General features: G+C 49.0%; 1 protein-coding gene across 1 annotated transcript in view; it reads right to left on the bottom strand.

Annotated features, from left to right (window-relative positions):
- Positions 1-20,243, bottom strand: part of LOC122543998 (neurexin-1-like) — a 1,169,973-nt gene that overhangs the window by 8,178 nt on the left and 1,141,552 nt on the right. The gene's annotated exons all lie outside the window — the stretch shown is intronic.

The following is a 20,243-nucleotide window of genomic DNA, read 5'->3' as shown; positions in this document are numbered from 1 at the left end:
TCTTCAATGCCTTTGATCTGTCCATCTCCAAATCCTTCTCACCAACTGTCACTAATGCTTCAATCTGTCCATCCAGCTCCAGTTCTTCTCTTTGTCCATCTAATTCCCATCTATGTTCATTTCTTATCTTCAAACTACAATCTCTCAGTTCATCTGTTTCTCCATTTACAGTCCTTGACTGTATCACTACATCTTCAATTCCTTACTGTATCCATCACAGTTTCTCTAGTTCCTCATCCTGTCTACTTGTCCATTTCCAAATCCTTTCTCTGCCTATTCTGTCTCCTTTATGCCTTACTCACTTCAGCTCTGCACCTGCAATCCATCTCTCTCCAATTTGCCATAACTAGTTCCCCATTCTATTTTGTCATCACCAATTCCTTAGTTCTATCTCTCCATCTTCAATCCTTCACACTTTCTTCCTCTATCACCAATACCTTACATTTATCTATTCCTTCATCTATAATGCTATTTCCATCTCAATTTCCCAATTCTGCTTTTCATCCCTCTAATCTCTCACTTTGTCCATTTCCTGTCACTCACTTGTCTATCTCTCCATTTTCAATCCCTCATTCTGTCTATCTCCAATCTTCCACTATCCATTTCTCCATTCTCCAATCCCTTACTATCTGTCTACCCATCTATAATGGAGTGATTGAAAAATAGAATCAGGAATTTATGACAATCTCCACTCTCTCAATTATGCCATCTCAAATCTCTCCCTCTATCTTTCCATCTGCAATCCTTCTGTCTCTCTTCTGCACTCACTCAATTGCACTTTCTCCAAACTCTTTGTTTAGCTTTCCAAGTCATTCGCTCTTGATCACGCTTCCAGTTTCTCACTCTATCCACATCTCCAGTTCTTCATTGTGTCCGATCCATCATCCTGTCTACCCGTCCTCACTCTTTCACTCTCTTCATCTTCAGTCATTCATACTCTACACTACACCTCCAATTACTCACTCTCATAACATATCCAAAATGTCCACTCTCTAGCTTACCTGCAAATCTACGATCAGTTACTCTGTGCCTCAATGGATACATGAATAGGGAGAGTTTAGAGGCCAAATGCTGGCAAGTGGGACTAGATTAAGATATCTGGTTGGCATGGACGAGTTGGACCAAAGAGTCTGTTTCCATGCCGGACATCTCAAATTCTTCACTCACTCTGTTTTACCATTTCTCAATTGCTGTATCTTAATTTCTCTCACTTTCCTCAATTCCATCGTAAAATTATTACTTGGTCTTTCTCTTTATCTCCAATTCCCCCACTGGATCAATCACATTACTATTTCATAAGTCTGAGTATCTATCCACATCCTGTATCTCTGATCTGTATTTTCATCTGGTATCTCTCTGTCCAATTCCTTTCTCTGTCTTCAGCCTTTCTCTGTTTCTTCATCTCTGATCCCACGTTCTGTTTTGTCCAACACCTATATCCTTCACTCTTTCTATCTCTATGCACTCTGATATATCCCACACCTCACTGTAGCACTCTCTGATAACACCCCACAGTCCTTACTGTATCACTTTGATATGTCCCACACACCTCACTGTTGAAGCTGAAAATGTGTTGCTGGAAAAGCGCAGCAGGTCAGGCAGCATTCAGGGAACAGGAGAATCGACATTTCGGGCATAAGCCCATCTTCAGGAAGGATATACCCGAAGGCTTATGCCCGAAACGTCGATTCTCCTGTTCCCTGGATGCTGCCTGACCTGCTGCGCTTTTCCAGCAACACATTTTCAGCTCTGATCTCCAGCATCTGCAGTCCTCACTTTCTCCTCACTGTTGAACCCTAACATACCTTATGCATCAAATTTCTCACTCTGCATCCCTCTGTTGCTAACTCTCCAGTCTTTGTCTCTCCATTTTCAATCCCCACTCAGTTGGTTCTCCCATCAACCCCTCCCTCTGGCTTTCAGATTCCTTATTGTCAATCTCAACATCTGCAATACCTCATCATTTCTCCATCTCCAATCTTTCAATCTCTCCCTCCAACTCCAATTCCTCATTCTCTGTACATCACATCTCCAACCTAATAATCTCTCCTTCAGTCCTAATACCCCTTCATCTCTAAATTCACACTCATTCTATTTCTTTACCTCCACTTCCTCCACCTTTATATCTCTAGGATCTCAGATGCTACCTACCCTTGTTAAGCATGATTGGAAGGAATCCAAAATGGCGCAACCACGAATTGACCCTGATGGGGGAAAGCCAATGAGACAAGCTGGTTCCTATACTCAATAAACATAGATTCCTGGCAAACAAGTGAAGCATTTCTTCAGAGACAAGAATTTTAATCCTGCATCTCCAATAACCCAGGAAGCAAGCTTTTCAAAATGGAACACAATTACTCAGTCACTGTTACTTAACTAAGGAAGGGTATATAATTGAAACGAGATTGCAAATCTTATAATACTGGCAGTCACTGCTTACAAACAAAAAGATAAAGTAAAGACCTGTTACACCCATACACTTCAGTGTAAATCTGATACCCCATGCACCTGACAGTATCACATTCTGATAGACATTACTCCTACACTCTGATATACCCAGTACTCCTCAATATAACACTGACACATCCCACAGCCTGCTTTGTTAACTCTTGATATACCACTCACTCTAATAAACCGATATATGTCACACCCTTCACTATCAAACTCTGATTTCACCTACACCCTCCTTACACTTCCTGGTATATCTCACACCCCCTCACTATAACATTAATATGCTCTGAATGCTTCACTGTAACACTCATATCACTGCCCATCCTTCACTGTAGCACTGATATACCCCACACCCCTCTGTAAAATTCTCTGATATGGCTAACTACGCTCACTGGAACACACGTACCACAAATGTCATCATACTAAATCTCTGTGATATTCTGCATATCCCTGATTGTAACACACTCTAATAACATACACATCTCACTGGAATACTGTGATATATTGCACACTTATAGCTGTGGCACTCTCTGATACACCCAACAACATACGCACCAACACCAAGATAGATAACAGACATTACACTTGATCTGTGTAATACACTGCATATTGCTGACTGTAACACTAAAATATTCCACACTCCAGTGACAGGGATTATGATATACTGTAACGCATACACTTCAGTGTAAATCTCTGCACCTCACTCTGCATCCCTCTGTTGATTGCAAATCTTATAATACTGGCAGAGTCACTGCTTACAAACAAAAAGATAAAGTAAAGACCTGTTACACCCCACACTGTAAATGTCTCTGATCTACCCCACACCCATCGGTGTAACACTCTGATATAACCCACACCCTTCACTGTAACGCTCTCGTATATTTCACACCCCTCAATAGAAAAATCTGACATAATCCACACCCCTCACTGTAACTTTCTCTGATATATCCCACACCCCTCACTGTAACATTCTGTAATATGCACCACACCCCTCAATGTAACTCTCTGTTGTACCTGATACTCTTCACTGTAGCACCTGACATACCCCACACCCTTCACTGTATCACCCTATGGTATCCTCACACCCCTTAATGTAATACTCTGACATAATCCACACCCCTCACTGTAACTCTGATATATCCCACACCCCTCACTAACGTTCTCTGATATAACCCACACTCCTAAATGTAACACTGACATACCCTAAACCACTCACTGTAGCACTCTGATATATCCCACACCCCTCACAATAAACAGTCTCAAATGTATTCCACACCCCTCCCTGAAAGTGATATAAACCACACCCCACACTCGAATTGTCTCTGATATAATTCAGACACGTCACTGTAACGCGTTAAAATACTCCACACCCCTCACTGTAACACACTCTGATATACCCTACACCTCTCATTGTAACACACTGATATACCCCACACCCCTCACTGTTATACTTTGATATACTCCACACCCCTCACTATAACACACTCTGATATACCCCACACCTCTCACTGTAACACACTCTGATATACCTCACTGTAACACTCCCTGATCTCCACGACGTCCCTCAGTGTAACATTCTCTGATATACCCCACACCCCTCACTGTTATACTTTGATATACTCCACACCCCTCACTATAACACACTCTGATATACCCCACACCTCTCACTGTAACACACTCTGATATACCTCACTGTAACACTCCCTGATCTCCACGACATCCCTCAGTGTAACATTCTCTGATATACCCCACATCCCTTACTGTAACGGTTCCTGATATACCTCACACCTCTCACTGTAATACTGTGATATAATCCACAGCCCTCACTGTAACACACTCTGATATACCCCACCCCCCTCACTGTAATACTGTGATATAATCCACAGCCCTCACTGTAACACTCTGATACACCCTTCACTGTGATATAATCCACAGCCCTCACTGTAACACACTCTGATATACCCCACCCCCCTCACTGTAATACTGTGATATAATCCACAGCCCTCACTGTAACACTCTGATACACCCTTCACTGTGATATAATCCACACCCCCTCACTGTAACACACTCTGATATAACCCACACGCCTCTCTATAACACACTAATATATTCCACACCTCTCAATGTGTGAAATCGCAATCTTTTGGAGAGCTGTTCCTTCGTCAGGTAAAGTGGAGGGAAGCACAGAAATTATAGGTGCAGAGAGTCTCAGCAGACCATAGGATTGCACTCTCAGTAGAGAGAGACAGACAGAGATGTGACTGGTAGTGGCTAAACTTAAGAGTCACCATGCCCCAGCTGAGGGGAGAAGTTGAGAAGGAGAAACAGAGGGATCTGGATGTGCAAGTACATAGATCCCTCAAAGTTGCCACCCACGTGGATAGGGTTGTTAAGAAAGCATATGGTGTTTTGGCTTTCATTAACCGGTATATCGAGTTTAAGAGCCATGAGGTTTTGCTGCACCTCTACATGTCCCTCGTGAGACCACACTTGGAATATTGTGTCCAGTTCTGGTTGCCCTCCTATAAGAAAGATACAGAGGCTTTGGAGAGGGTGCAAATAAGGTTTACCAGGATGCTGCCTGGACTGGAGAGTTTGCCTTATGAAGAAAGGTTGAATAAGCTTGGACTTATCTCTCTGGAGAGGAGGAGGAAGAAAGGAGACCTGATCGAGGTGTACAAAATAATGAGAGGAAAAGATAGAGTCAATAGCCAGAGACTTTTCCCCAGGGCAGGGTTGAAGGATACGAGAAGTCATAGTTTGAAGGTATAAAGAGACGTCAGGGGTAGGTTCTTTACGCAGAGAGTTGTGAATGGATGGAATGTGTTGTCAGCGGTGGTGGTGGAATCAAAGTCATTGGGGACATTTAAGCTACTGCTGGACATGCACATGGCGAGCAGTGAGTTGAGGGGTGCGCAGGTTAAGTAACTATATTTGACATGAGGATTAAATCTCGGCACAACATTGTGGGCCAAAGGGCCTGTTCTGTGCTGTACTTTTCTATGTAATACTTCCTGATATATCTCACACCCCTCACTGTAACACTCTCTGATACACCCCACACTGTAACACTCTGATATACCCCCCATCCCCCACTGTAACACTCTCTGATATCCCCCACACCCCTCACTGTAACACTCCCTGATATACCCCACACCCCTCACTGTAACACTCTCTGATATACCCCACACCCCTCACTATAACACTCTCTGATATATCTCACACCCCTCGCTGTAACACTCCCTGATATACCCCACACCCCTCACTGTAACACTCTCTGATATACCCCACACCCCTCACTATAACACTCTCTGATATATCTCACACCCCTCACTGTAACACTCTCTGATATCCCCCACACCCCTCACTGTAACACTCCCTGATATACCCCACACCCCTCACTGTAACACTCTCTGATATACCCCACACCCCTCACTATAACACTCTCTGATATATCTCACACCCCTCGCTGTAACACTCTCTGATATACCCCACACCCCTCACTGTAACACTCTCTGATATATCTCACACCCCTCGCTGTAACACTCCCCGATATACCCCACACCCATCACTGTAACACTCTCTGATATACCCCACACCCATCACTGTAACACTCTCTGATGTACCCCACACCACTCACTGTAACACTCTCTGATATATCTCACACCCTTCAATGTAATAGTCTCTGATATAATCCAACCCCTCACTATAAATCTCTCAGATGTACCCCACACCCCTCACTGTAACACTCTCTGATCACCCCAACATCCCTCAGTGTAACATTCTCTGATATACCCCACAGACCACACAGTAACATTCAGATATACCCCTCATTGTCATACTCTTTGATAGAATCCACAGCCGTCACTGTAACACTCTCTGATATACCCCACACCCCTCACTGTAACACGCTCTGATATATCACACACCCCACACTGTAACACTCTGATATACCCCACACCCCTCACTCTAACCGTCTCTGATATACCCCTCACCCCTCACTATAACACTCTCTGATATACCACACACCCTTCACTGTAACATACTCTGATATACCCCACACCCCTCACTGTAACACTCTCTGATATACCCCACACCCCTCACTGTAACACTCTCTGATATACCCCTCACTGTAACACTCTCTGATATACCCCACACTGTAACACTCTCTGATATACCCCTCACTGTAACACTCTCTGATATACCCCACACCCCTCACTGTAACATACTCTGATATACCCCACACCCCTCACTGTAACGTACTCTGATATACCCCACACCCCTCACTGTAACACTCTCTGATATACCCCACACTGTAACACTCTCTGATATACCCCACATCCCTCACTGTAACACTCTTATATATCCCACACCCCTCGCTGTAACACTCTCTGATAGACCCCACACCCATCACTGTAACACTCTCTGATATACCCCACACCCCTCACTGTAACACTCTTTGATCACCCCAACATCCCTCAGTGTAACATTCTCTGATATACCCCACAGTCCACACAGTAACATTCAGATATACCCCTCATTGTCATACTGAGGACTGGAAAGCTTAAAGAGCAACAGAGGATTACTAAGAAGGAAATACGCAGAGGAAAAATGAGGTACGAAGGTAAACTGGCCAATAATATAAAGGAGGTCAGTAAAAGCTTTTTTAAGTATGTGCAAGGCAAAAAAATGGTTAGGACTAAAATTGGGCCCTTGAAGACAGAAACAGGGGAATATATTACGGGGAACAAAGAAATGGCAGAAGAATTAAATGGGTACTTCAGATCTGTGTTCACTGGGGAAGACACAAGCAATCTCCCTGAGGTAACAGTGGCTGAAGGACCTGAACTTAAGGGAATTTATATTTGCCAGGATTTGGTGATGGAGAGACTGTTAGGTCTGAAGGTTGATAAGTCTCCGGGGCCTGATGATCTACATCCCAGGGTACTGAAGGAGGTGGCTCGGGAAATCGTGGATGCGTTGGTGATTATTTTCCAGAGTTCGATAGATTTAGGGTCGGTTCCTGAGGATTGGAGGGTGGCTAATGTTATACCACTTTTTAAGAAAGGTGGGAGAGAGAAAGCAGGAAATTATAGACCAGTTAGTCTGACCTCAGTGGTGGGAAAGATGCTGGAGTCTATTATAAAGGATGAAATTACGGCACATCTGGATAGTAGTAACAGGATAGGACAGAGTCAGCATGGATTTATGAAGGGGAAATCATGCTTGACTAATCTTCTTGAATTTTTTGAGGATGTAACTCTGAAGATGGACAAGGGAGATCCAGTAGATGATTGTACCTGGACTTTCAGAAAGCTTTTGATAAAGTCCCACACAGGAGGTTAGTGAGTAAAATTAGGGTGCATGGTATTGGGGGCAAAGTACTAGATTCGATTGAAAATTGGTTGGCTGATAGGGAACAAAGGGTAGTGATAAACGGCTCCCTTTCGGAATGGCAGGCATTGACCAGTGGGGTACCGCAGGGATCCGTGCTGGGACCGCAGCTTTTTACAATATATGTTAATGATATAGAAGATGGTATCAGTAATAATATTAGCAAATTTGCTGATGATACAAAGCTGGGTGGCGGTGAAATGTGATGAGGATGTTAGGAGATTACAGGGTGACCTGGACAGGTTAGGTGAGTGGTCAGATGCATGGCAGATGCAGTTTAATGTGGATAAATGTATGGTTATCCACTTTGGTGGCAAGAACAGGAAGGCAGATTACTACCTCAATGGAATCAATTTAGGTAAAGGGGCAGTACAGAGAGATCTGGGTGTTCTTGTACACCAGTCAATGAAGGCAAGCATGCAGGTACAGCAGGTAGTGAAGAAGGCTAATAGCATGCTGGCCTTCATAACAAGAGGGATTGAGTATAGAAGCAAAGAGGTGCTTCTGCAGCTGTACAGGACCGTGGTGAGACCACACCTGGAGTATTGTGTGCAGTTCTGGTCTCCAAATTTGAGGAAAGACATTCTGGCTATTGAAGGAGTGCAGCGTAGGTTCACGAGGTCAATTCCTGGAATGGCGGGACTACCTTACGCTGAAAGACTGGAGCGACTGGGCTTGTATACCCTTGAGTTTAGAAGACTGAGAGGGGATCTGATTGAGACGTATAAGATTATTATAGGATTGGACACTCTGAAGGCAGGAAACATGTTTCCGCTGATGGGTGAGTGCCGAACCAGAGGACGCAGCTTAAAAATACGGGGTAGACCATTTAGGACAGAGATGAGGAGAAACTTCTTCACCCAGAGAGTGGTGGCTGTGTGGAATGCTCTGCCTCAGAGGGCAGTGGAGGCCCAGTCTCTGGATTCATTTAAGAAAGAGTTGGATAGAGCTGTCAAAATAGTGGAATCAAGGGTTATGGAGATAAGGCAGGAAGAGGATACTGATTAGGAATGATCAGCCATGACCATATTGAATGGCGGTGCAGGCTCGAAGGGCAGAATGGCCTACTCCTGCACCTATTGTCTATACCCCACACCCCTCACTGTAACACTCTCTGATATACCCCACACCCCTCACTGTAACACTCTCTGATATAGCCCACAGCCCTCACTGTAACACTCTCTGATATAGCCCACAGCCCTCACTGTAACACTCCCTGATATAGCCCACACCCCTCACTGTAACACTCTCTGATATAGCCCACAGCCCTCACTGTAACACGCTCTGATATAGCCCACAGCCCTCACTGTAACACTCTCTGATATAGCCCACAGCCCTCACTGTAACACTCGCTGATATAGCCCACAGCCCTCACTGTAACACTCTCTGATACACCCCACACCCCTCACTGTAACACTCTCTGATACACCCCACACCCCTCACCGTAACACTCTCCGATATACCCCACACCCCTCACTGTAACACTCTCTGATACACCCCACACCCCTCACTGTAACACTCTCTGATACACCCCACACCCCTCACCGTAACACTCTCTGATACACCCCACACCCCTCACCGTAACACTCTCTGATACACCCCACACCCCTCACCGTAACACTCTCTGATACACCCCACACCCCTCACTGTAACACTCTCTGATACACCCCACACCCCTCACCGTAACACTCTCTGATACACCCCACACCCCTCACTGTAACACTCTCTGATATACCCCACACCCCTCACTGTAACACTCCCTGATATACCCCACACCCCTCACTGTAACACTCTCTGATACACTCCACACCCCTCACTGTAACACTCCCTGATATACCCCACACCCCTCACTGTAACACTCCCTGATATACCCCACACCCCTCACTGTAACACTCCCTGATATACCCCACACCCCTCACTGTTACACTCTCTGATATACCCCACACCCCTCACTGTAACACTCTCTGATACACCCCACACCCCTCACTGTAACAGGGTTGATGTGAAGAGGTTGTTTCCCTGTGTGGAAGAGCCCAGGTGATAGGAGTGTAATATCAGAGTAATGGGTCTCCCATTTGAGACAGAGATGATGAGGAATTTCTGCTCTCAGAGGAGAGTGATTCTTTGGGAACATTTACTGCAGAGAGCTGTTGACGTTGGGTTATTAACTCGATTCATGGCTGAGACATGAGTTTAAACAGTAAGGGTCTTGAGAGTTATTGGTAAAAGGCAGAATAGTGCAGTGGAGGATGAGCAGATCAGCTATAATCACTGATTCGTGGAGCTGAGTTGATGGGCTGAATGGCCTGTTCATGCTTCCACATCTTATGATCTTACACACGCAACACATTCACACAAAATTTTGTACACTCACACTCACAAACACACAGACACATATTGCCATATACATGCACTTCCACATTCACACGCACACTCCAAGACATGTTCACTGACATCGACCCTCATATACTGACATAAATATTTCCATACACACGCATACACTCAGTTGCACTCTCACACATACACACACTCATTCACACTCATGCAGACACACAGACAGCTCTCACATACACAGATGTACTAATTTACACACTCACTTAAACTCAGACTCTCAAACACACACACACACATACATACCCACACAGACTCATTTACAGACACACAGTCACACTCTCACCCAGACATGCTGACACACACTCTCACTTACACATGGACTTGTACAGATACATACACACACACACACGCATACTCACACACACGCATACTCACACACACAGGCATACTCACACGCATACCTACGCACACACGCATACTCACAAACACACGTACTCTCACACACACATACTCACACACACGCATACTCTCTCACACACGCATACACACACGCATACTCACACAAATGCATATTCACGCATACACACGCATACTCACACACACACGCATACTCACACACACTCGCATACTCACACGCATACGCACGCATACTCATGCACACGCATACTCACGCACACACGCATACTCACACAAGCATGCTCACACACACACATACTCACACACACATACATGCATACTCACACACGCATACTCACGCACACACGCATACACACACGCATACTCACACACACGCATACTCATGCACACACACTCACGCATACTCACACACTTGCATACTCACACACGCATACTCACACACGCATACACACACGCATACTCACACGCACGCATACTCACACACGCATACTCACACGCATACTCACGCATACACACGCATACTCGCACACATGCATACTCACACGCATATTCACACACGCATACTCACACACACATACACACACATACTCACACACGCACACATGCATACTCACGCACACACGCATACTCACACACACGCATACTCACACACACGCATACACACACACACTCACACAAGCATACTCTCACACTCGCATATTTATACTCACGCACACACGCATACTCACACATACACACACGCATACTCACACACGCATACACACACACACGCATACTCACAAACACACGCATACTCACACGCATACACACGTATACTCACGCACACATGCATACACACACGCATACTCATGCACACGCATGCACACACACGCATACTCACACACGCATACTCACGCACACATGCATACACACGCATACGCATGCACACACGCACACGCATGCACACGCATACTCACACACATGCATACTCACATACACGCACATGCATACTCACACACATGCATACACACACAGGCATACTCACACACGCATACTCACACGCATACTCACACACGCATACTCACGCACACATGCATACACACACACGCATACTCATGCACACACGCATACTCACGCACACACGCATGCACACACACACACACGCATACTCACGCACGCATGCATGCACACACACGCATACTCATGCACACGCATACTCACGCACACGCATGCACACACGCATACTCACACACATGCATACACACACGCATACTCACACACACATGCATACTCATACACGCACATGCATACTCATACACGCACATGCATACTCACACACAAAGGCATACTCACATACACGCATACACACACGCATGCTCACACACATGCATACTCTCACACACACGCATACTCTCACGCGCATACTCATACACACGCGCATACTCATATACACACACGCGCATACTCTCTCACGCATACACACACACGCATACACACACATACTCTCACACACACGCATATTCACACACGCATACTCACGCACACGCATACTCACACACACGCATACTCTCACATACACACGCATACTCTTACACACACGCATACTCTCTCACACAAACACACACTCGCATACACCCACACTCGCGCACACCCACACTCTCACCCACAGAGGCATACTCATACATAGTCTCCTTCTCACTCTCAGTCTCACAAACATTCATGGACACACAGACTCTCACACTCAGTCACGATGTCACACACAGCCATTTTTACACACTTACACACACTCACACTTGGTCCCAGCAAACAGATCCAATGCTGAAGATGCAGTAGCAGTTTTTATGGTGCAGCTGTCTAACTTACTGTGAGCTTCAATGTGATAAAGTTTACAGTGTGATTGCGAGCTGTAATTTACTCTGCTTCACAATTCAGTCCAGAGATGAAGAGGATCCTGAAAGCTTTATAACCCACTTCAGAATCCATCTCAGCTGCTTCCAGGTGGGATTCAGCTCTCTGACACCTTTTACTGAATAATAAGTCCAACCTGCACTAATATAGCACCCTCAATAAGCACCCCCCTCAACCTCCTACACTCCAGTGAAACAAGTCTGCACCTATGTTGTCGAAGAGAATACTGAGATACAAGTTACTAGACTAGGTGGGATTGAGGTTCACAAGGAAGAGGTATTCGAAATCCTACAGAGTGTGAAAATAGATAAGTCCCATGGGCCGGATGGGATTTATCCTAGGATCCTCTGGGAGCCAGGGAAGAGATTGCCGAGCCTTTGGCATTGATCTTTAAATCGTTATTATCTACAGGAATAGTGCCAGAAGACTGGAAGATAGCAAATGTGGTTCCCCTGTTCAAGAAGGGGAGTAGAGACAACCCTGGTAATTATAGACCAGTCAGCATCACTTCAGTTGTTGGTAAAGTGTTCGAAAATGTCATAAGAGATAGGATTTATAGTCATCTAGAAAAGAATAATTTGATTAGGGATAGTCAGCACAGTTTTGTGAAGGGTAGGTCTTGCCTCACAAACCTTATTGAGTTCTTTGAGAAGGTGACCAAACAGGTAGATGAGGATAAACTGGTTGTTGTGGTGTATATGGATTTCAGCAAGGCGTTCGATAAGGTTCCCCACAGTAGGCTATTGTACAAAATGCGGAGGAATGGGATTGTGGGAGATATAGCAGTTAGGATCAGTAATTGGCTTGCTGAAAGAAGACCGAGGGTGGTGGTTGATGGGAAATGTTCATCCTGGAGTCCAGTTACCAGTGGTGTACCACAAGGGTCGGTGTTGGGTCCACTGCTGTTCGTCATTTTTATAAATGACCTGGATGAGGGCGTAGAAGGGTGGGTTAGTAAATTTGTGGACGACACTAAGGTCGGTTGAGTTGTGGATAGTGACGAAGGATGCAGTAGGTTACAGAGAGACATAGATAAGCTGCAGAGCTGGACTGAGAGGTGGCAAATGGAGTTTAATGTGGACAAGTGTGAGGTGATTCACTTTGGTCGGAGTAACCGGAATGCAAAGTACTGGGCTAATGGTAAGATTCTTGGTAGTGTAGGTGAGCAGAGAGATCTCGGTGTCCAGGTACACAGATCCTTGAAAGTTGCCACCCAGGTTGACAGTGTTGTTAAGGCAGCATACAGTGTTTTAGCATTTATTAATAGAGGGATCAAGTTCCGGAACCATGAGGTTATGCTACAGCTGTACAAAACTCTGGTGCGGCCGCACTTGGAGTATTGCGTACAGGTCTGGTCACCGCATTATAAGAAGCTTTGGAAAGGGTGCAGAGGAGATTTACCAGGATGTTGCCTGGGTATGGAGGGAAGAACTTACGAGGAAAGGCTGAGGGCCTTGAGGCTGTTCTCGTTAGAGAGAAGAAGGTTGAGAGGTGACTTAATAGAGACATATCCTCTGATTATCTTGTTAGATAGGGTGGACAGGGAGAGCCTTTTTCCAAGTATGGGGACGGCGAGCACGAGGGGGCATAGCTTTAAATTGAGGGGTGATAGATATAGGACAGATGTCAGAGGTAGTTTCTTTACTCAGAGAGTAGTAAGGGTATGGAATGCTTTGCCTGCAACGGTAGTAGATTCGCCAACTTTAAGTACATTTAAGTTGTCATTGGACAAGCATATGGACGTATATGGAATAGTGTAGGTTAGATGGGCTTCAGATTAGTATGACAGGTCGGCGCAACATCGAGGGCTGAAGGGTCTGTACTGCGCTGTAATAATCTATGTTCTATCCAGCCTCTCCTTATAACTCAAAGCCCTGATAACATCCTGGTAAATCTCTTCTGACCCCTCTCCAGTTTAATAATATCCCTCCTGTAACAGGGTGACCAGAACTGGACACAGTGCTCCAGACGAGGCCTCACCAATGTCCTGTATAACCCCAACATGACGTCCCAACCCCTACACTCAATGGACTGAGCAATGAAGGTGGTTTTGAGGAAGAGGTTAAAAGTGAGTTTTGCTGGTTTTTTTTCTCGCTATATTCTATTTAATTTCAATAAATGATCACCTCATTAAATTTTTAAAAAGCATCCGATCTATCAGGCCAGATTTCATTCTGGGGTTTGACTGATCTAATCGAGAGACCTCCATCGAGAGCAGACGGGATGAGCGAGGGGCCTAGCAAATCCCACCCAGCCTCCAAGTGAAGAACAATTCTCCTCATCTTGGTTAGAGGAGGCCTGGCTTGGTCAGAGTCTGTGAGGCCTCCTGGTTCCACACTCATCCGGGATGGTGGAGGGGGGGTGTAGGTCGCCCTCCCCCCCCATCCCTGATAGCCCCTAGTTCCGAGTGTCTTGCTTGGCCCATTGCAGGGGTTAGAGGTGGAGGAGGGGAGTCAGCTGTGGGGTCTGGAGTTGTGCGCAGGCCCACACCAGGTAAGGCCGTCCTTCCTGGAAGAAGCCAGGATAGGTTTTTGACGACAATCGCCATATTCACCCTCGCTGAAACTACCTTCACACAACCGTTTCGACAACTGAATTTAAATACGGCCTGTTGCCGTGATAGGATTTGAACCAGTCACTGCAAAGATGATTGCCCAATGGCACGATGCTCCGTCCCACCCTTAGGCTGCCAGCAGCCATTATGCTAAACTCTCCCACATGGCAACGAGATCACCTTTTATTCCTCCTCAACCCGAACATCAAACTAACCCTGGGAGGCCAGAAATCAGTCCTGTCACCAGCAACATGGACTCTCCAGTACAGTGCTGAGGGCGCGCCGCACTATCAGAGAGTCAGTGCTGAGGGAGTGCTGCACTGTCAGAGAGTCAGTGCTGAGGGAGTGCCACACTGTCAGAGGGTCAGTACTGAGGGAGTGCCGCACTGTCAGCATGTCAGTACTGATGGAGTGCTGCACTGTCAGAGGGTCAGTGCTGAGGGAGTGCCGCACTGTCGGAGGGTCAGTACTGAGGGAGCTCCGCACTGTCGGAGGGTCAGTACTGAGGGAGCTCCGCACTGTCGGAGGGTCAGTACTGAGGGAGCGCCACACTGTCGGAGGGCCAGTACTGATGGAGTGCTGCACTGTCAGACGGTCAGTACTGAGGAAGCGCCGCACTATTGGAGGGTCAGTACTGAGGGAGCGCCGCACTGTCGGAGGGTCAGTGCTGAGGGAGCGCTGCACTGTCGGAGGGTCAGTGCTGAGGAAGCGCCGCACTGTTGGAGGGTCAACACTGAGGGAGCGCCACACTGTCAGAGGGTCAGTGCTGAGGGAGTGCTGCACTGTCGGAGGGTCAGTGCTGAGGAAGCGCCGCACTGTTGGAGGGTCAACACTGAGGGAGCGCCACACTGTCAGAGGGTCAGTGCTGAGGGAGTACTGCACTGTTAGACGGTCAGTACTGAGGGAGTGCTGCACTGTCAGAGGGTCAGTACTGAGGGAGTGCTGCACTGTCGGAGGGTCAGTGCTGAGGGAGTGCTGCACTGGCAGAGGGTCAGTACTGAGGGAGTGCTGCACTGTCGGAAGGTCAGTACTGAGGGAGCTCCGCACTGTTGGAGGGTCAGTGCTGAGGGAGTGCCTCACTGTCGGAGGGTCAGTGCTGAGGGAGTGCTGCACTGTCAGAGGGTCAGTGCTGAGGGAGTGCCACACTGTCAGAGGGTCAGTGCTGAGGGAGCGCCGCACTGTCGGAGGGTCAGTGCTGAGGGAGCGCCGCACTGTCAGAGGGTCAGTACTGAGGAAGCGCCGCACTATTGGAGGGTCAGTACTGAGGGAGCTCCGCACTGTCGGAGGGTCAGTACTGAGGGAGCTCCGCACTGTCGGAGGGTCAGCACTGAGGGTGTGCTGCACAGTCATAGGGTCAGTACTGAGGGAGTGCCACACTGTCGGATGGTCAGTGCTGAGGGAGCGCCGCACTGTCGGAGGGTCAGTGCTGAGGGAGTGCTGCACTGTCAGAGGGTCAGTACTGAGGGAGTGCTGCACTGTCAGAGGGTCAGTACTGAGGGTGTGCTGCACAGTCAGAGGGTCAGTGCTGAGGGAGCGCCACACTGTCGGAGGGTCAGTACTGAGGGAGCGTCGCACTGTCGGAGGGTCAGTAAATAGGGAGTGCTGCACTGTCAGAGGGTCAGTACTGAGGGAGCGCCGCACTGTCGGAGGGTCAGTAAATAGGGGGAGTGCTGCACTGTCAGTGGGTCAGTACTGAGGGAGCGCCGCACTGTCAGAGGGTCAGTACTGAGGGTGTGCTGCACTGTCAGAGGGTCAGTAATGAGGGAGTGCCGCACTGTCGGAGGGTCAGTACTGAGGGAGTGCTGCACTGTTGGACGGTCAGTACTGAGGTAGTGCTGCACTGTCAGAGGGTCAATGCTGAGGGAGCGCCGCACTGTCGGAGGGTCAGTGCTGAGGGAGTGCCACATTGTCGGAGGGTCATTTCTGAGGTAGTGATGCACTGACGGAGGGTCAATGCTGAGGGTGTGCTGCACAGTCATAGGGTCAGTACTGAGGGAGTGCCACACTGTCGGAGGGTCAGTAAATAGGGGGAGTGCTGCACTGTCAGAGGGTCAGTACTGAGGGAGCGCCGCACAGTCAGAGGGTCAGTAAATAGGGAGTGCTGCACTGTCAGAGGGTCAGTACTGAGGGAGTGCTGCACTGTTGGAGGGTCAGTACTGAGGTAGTGCTGCACTGTCAGAGGGTCAATGCTGAGGGAGCGCCGCACTGTCGGAGGGTCAGTAAATAGGGGGAGTGCTGCACTGCCAGAGGGTCAGTACTGAGGGAGCGCCGCACTGTCAGAGGGTCAGTAAATAGGGAGTGCTGCACTGTCAGAGGGTCAGTACTGAGGGAGTGCTGCACTGTTGGTGGGTCAGTACTGAGGGTGTGCTGCACTGTCAGAGGGTCAGTAAATAGGGAGTGCTGCACTGTCAGAGGGTCAGTACTGAGGGAGTGCTGCACTGTTGGAGGGTCAGTACTGAGGTAGTGCTGCACTGTCAGAGGGTCAATGCTGAGGGAGCGCCGCACTGTCGGAGGGTCAGTGCTGAGGGAGTGCCACATTGTCGGAGGGTCAGTTCTGAGGGTGTGCCGCACTGTCAGAGGGTCAGTACTGAGGTAGTGCTGCACTGTCGGAGGGTCAATGCTGAGGGTGTGCTGCACAGTCATAGGGTCAGTACTGAGGGAGTGCCACACTGTCAGAGGGTCAGTACTGAGGGAGCGCCGCACTGTTGGAGGGTCAGTAAATAGGGGGAGTGCTGCACTGTCAGAGGGTCAGTACTGAGGGAGCGCCGCACTGTCGGAGGGTCAGTGCTGAGGGAGTGCCGCACTGTCGGAGGGTCAGTACTGAAGGAGCGCCGCACTGTCGGATGGTCAGTGCTGAGGGAGCGCCGCACCGTCGAGGGTCAGTGCTGAGGGAGTGCCGCACTGTTGGAGGGTCAGTACTGAGGTAGTGCTGCACTGTCAGAGGGTCAATGCTGAGGGAGCGACGCACTGTTGGAGGGTCAGTAAATGGGAGTGCTGCACTGTCAGAGGGTCAGTACTGAGGGAGCGCCGCACTGTCAGAGGGTCAGTAAATAGGGAGTGCTGCACTGTCAGAGGGTCAGTACTGAGGGAGTGCTGCACTGTTGGTGGGTCAGTACTGAGGGTGTGCTGCACTGTCAGAGGGTCAGTAAATAGGGAGTGCTGCACTGTCAGAGGGTCAGTACTGAGGGAGTGCTGCACTGTTGGAGGGTCAGTACTGAGGTAGTGCTGCACTGTCAGAGGGTCAATGCTGAGGGAGCGCCGCACTGTCGGAGGGTCAGTGCTGAGGGAGTGCCACATTGTCGGAGGGTCAGTTCTGAGGGAGTGCCACATTGTCGGAGGGTCAGTGCTGAGGGAGTGCCGCACTGTTGGAGGGTCAGTACTGAGGTAGTGCTGCACTGTCAGAGGGTCAATGCTGAGGGAGCGCCGCACTGTTGGAGGGTCAGTAAATGGGAGTGCTGCACTGTCAGAGGGTCAGTACTGAGGGAGCGCCGCACTGTCAGAGGGTCAGTAAATAGGGAGTGCTGCACTGTCAGAGGGTCAGTACTGAGGGAGTGCTGCACTGTTGGTGGGTCAGTACTGAGGGTGTGCTGCACTGTCAGAGGGTCAGTAAATAGGGAGTGCTGCACTGTCAGAGGGTCAGTACTGAGGGAGTGCTGCACTGTTGGAGGGTCAGTACTGAGGTAGTGCTGCACTGTCAGAGGGTCAATGCTGAGGGAGCGCCGCACTGTCGGAGGGTCAGTGCTGAGGGAGTGCCACATTGTCGGAGGGTCAGTTCTGAGGGAGTGCCGCACTGTCAGAGGGTCAGTACTGAGGTAGTGCTGCACTGTCGGAGGGTCAATGCTGAGGGTGTGCTGCACAGTCATAGGGTCAGTACTGAGGGAGTGCCACACTGTCAGAGGGTCAGTACTGAGGGAGCGCCGCACTGTCGGAGGGTCAGTAAATAGGGGGAGTGCTGCACTGTCAGAGGGTCAGTACTGAGGGAGCGCCGCACTGTTGGTGGGTCAGTACTGAGGGAGTGCTGCACAGTCAGAGGGTCAGTGCTGAGGGAGCGCCACACTGTCGGAGGGTCAGTACTGAGGGAGCGCCGCACTGTCGGAGGGTCAGTAAATAGGGAGTGCTGCACTGTCAGAGGGTCAGTACTGAGGGAGCGCCGCACTGTCGGAGGGTCAGTGCTGAGGGAGTGCCGCACTGTCAGAGGGTCAGTACTGAAGGAGCGCCGCACTGTCGGATGGTCAGTGCTGAGGGAGCGCCGCACCGTCGAGGTTCAGTGCTGAGGGAGTGCCGCACTGTCAGAGGGTCAGTACTGAAGAAGCGCCGCACCGTCGGGGGTCAGTACTGAGGGAGTGCTGCACTGTCAGAGGGTCAGTGCTGAGGGAGTGCCGCGCTGTCGGAGGGTCAGTGCTGAGGGAGTGCCGCACTGTCGGAGGGTCAGTGCTGAGGGAGTGCCGCACTGTCGGAGGGTCAGTGCTGAGGGAGTGCCGCACTGTCGGAGGGTCAGTACTGAGGGAGTGCCGCACTGTCGGAGGGTCAGTGCTGAGGGAGTGCCGCACTGTCGGAGGGTCAGTGCTGAGGGAGTGCCGCACTGTCGGAGGGTTAGTGCTGAGGGAGTGCCGCACTGTCGGAGCAATATGTGGTCAGGGTGCATTTGAAAAGTGACGAATAGGGGAGAAGTGGCGGGAGCGGTTGGACCTTCAAGAGCTGGGATCAGGAGAGTCAGTGCTGAGGGCAAGCTGGCGTCAAAGAGAGACTGGAGATGGCAGTGTTCGGGGTTGTAGTCCTGTCAAGGAACTGGGATTGGGATGGGTCTGAGGACCAACTGATTGGGGTGGAGGAGGTATCATGAGGCGGGAAGGTGGGATCAGAGAAAGCGGGGGAGGCATTGGGGTGAAGGGAGATGGGCGAGGGGGTTACTGATTGAGGGCCAGCAGGGTTGAGGCATGGCTCGATGCTATTGAAGCATTACCTCATAAAGCTCGCGATCCCAGTATTCCTGCTTGGAATCCCAACTGGAGATCAGTTGGGGGAGGGGGAGTTCACCAACCCCTCCCCCAGCTTTGGGAATATGATGGTGAAGGAGTCGGCATAGTTACTCCCTACTGCTGACTGAAATCCTGGCTCGGCCTCTCTTCCTGGCTAGGCCTCCCTTCCTAGCTAAGTCTCTTCCTGAAAATGTGTTGCTGGAAAAGCGCAGCAGGTCAGGCAGCAT

The sequence above is a fragment of the Chiloscyllium plagiosum genome, unplaced genomic scaffold, assembly GCF_037043375.1.
Source record: "Chiloscyllium plagiosum isolate Xiang-an unplaced genomic scaffold, Cpla_swu_hap1 HiC_scaffold_46, whole genome shotgun sequence".
Classification (NCBI taxonomy): Eukaryota; Metazoa; Chordata; class Chondrichthyes; order Orectolobiformes; family Hemiscylliidae; genus Chiloscyllium; species Chiloscyllium plagiosum.
The sequence above is the reverse complement of the archived record's forward strand: the minus strand, read 5'-3'. Positions and strand labels throughout refer to the sequence as shown.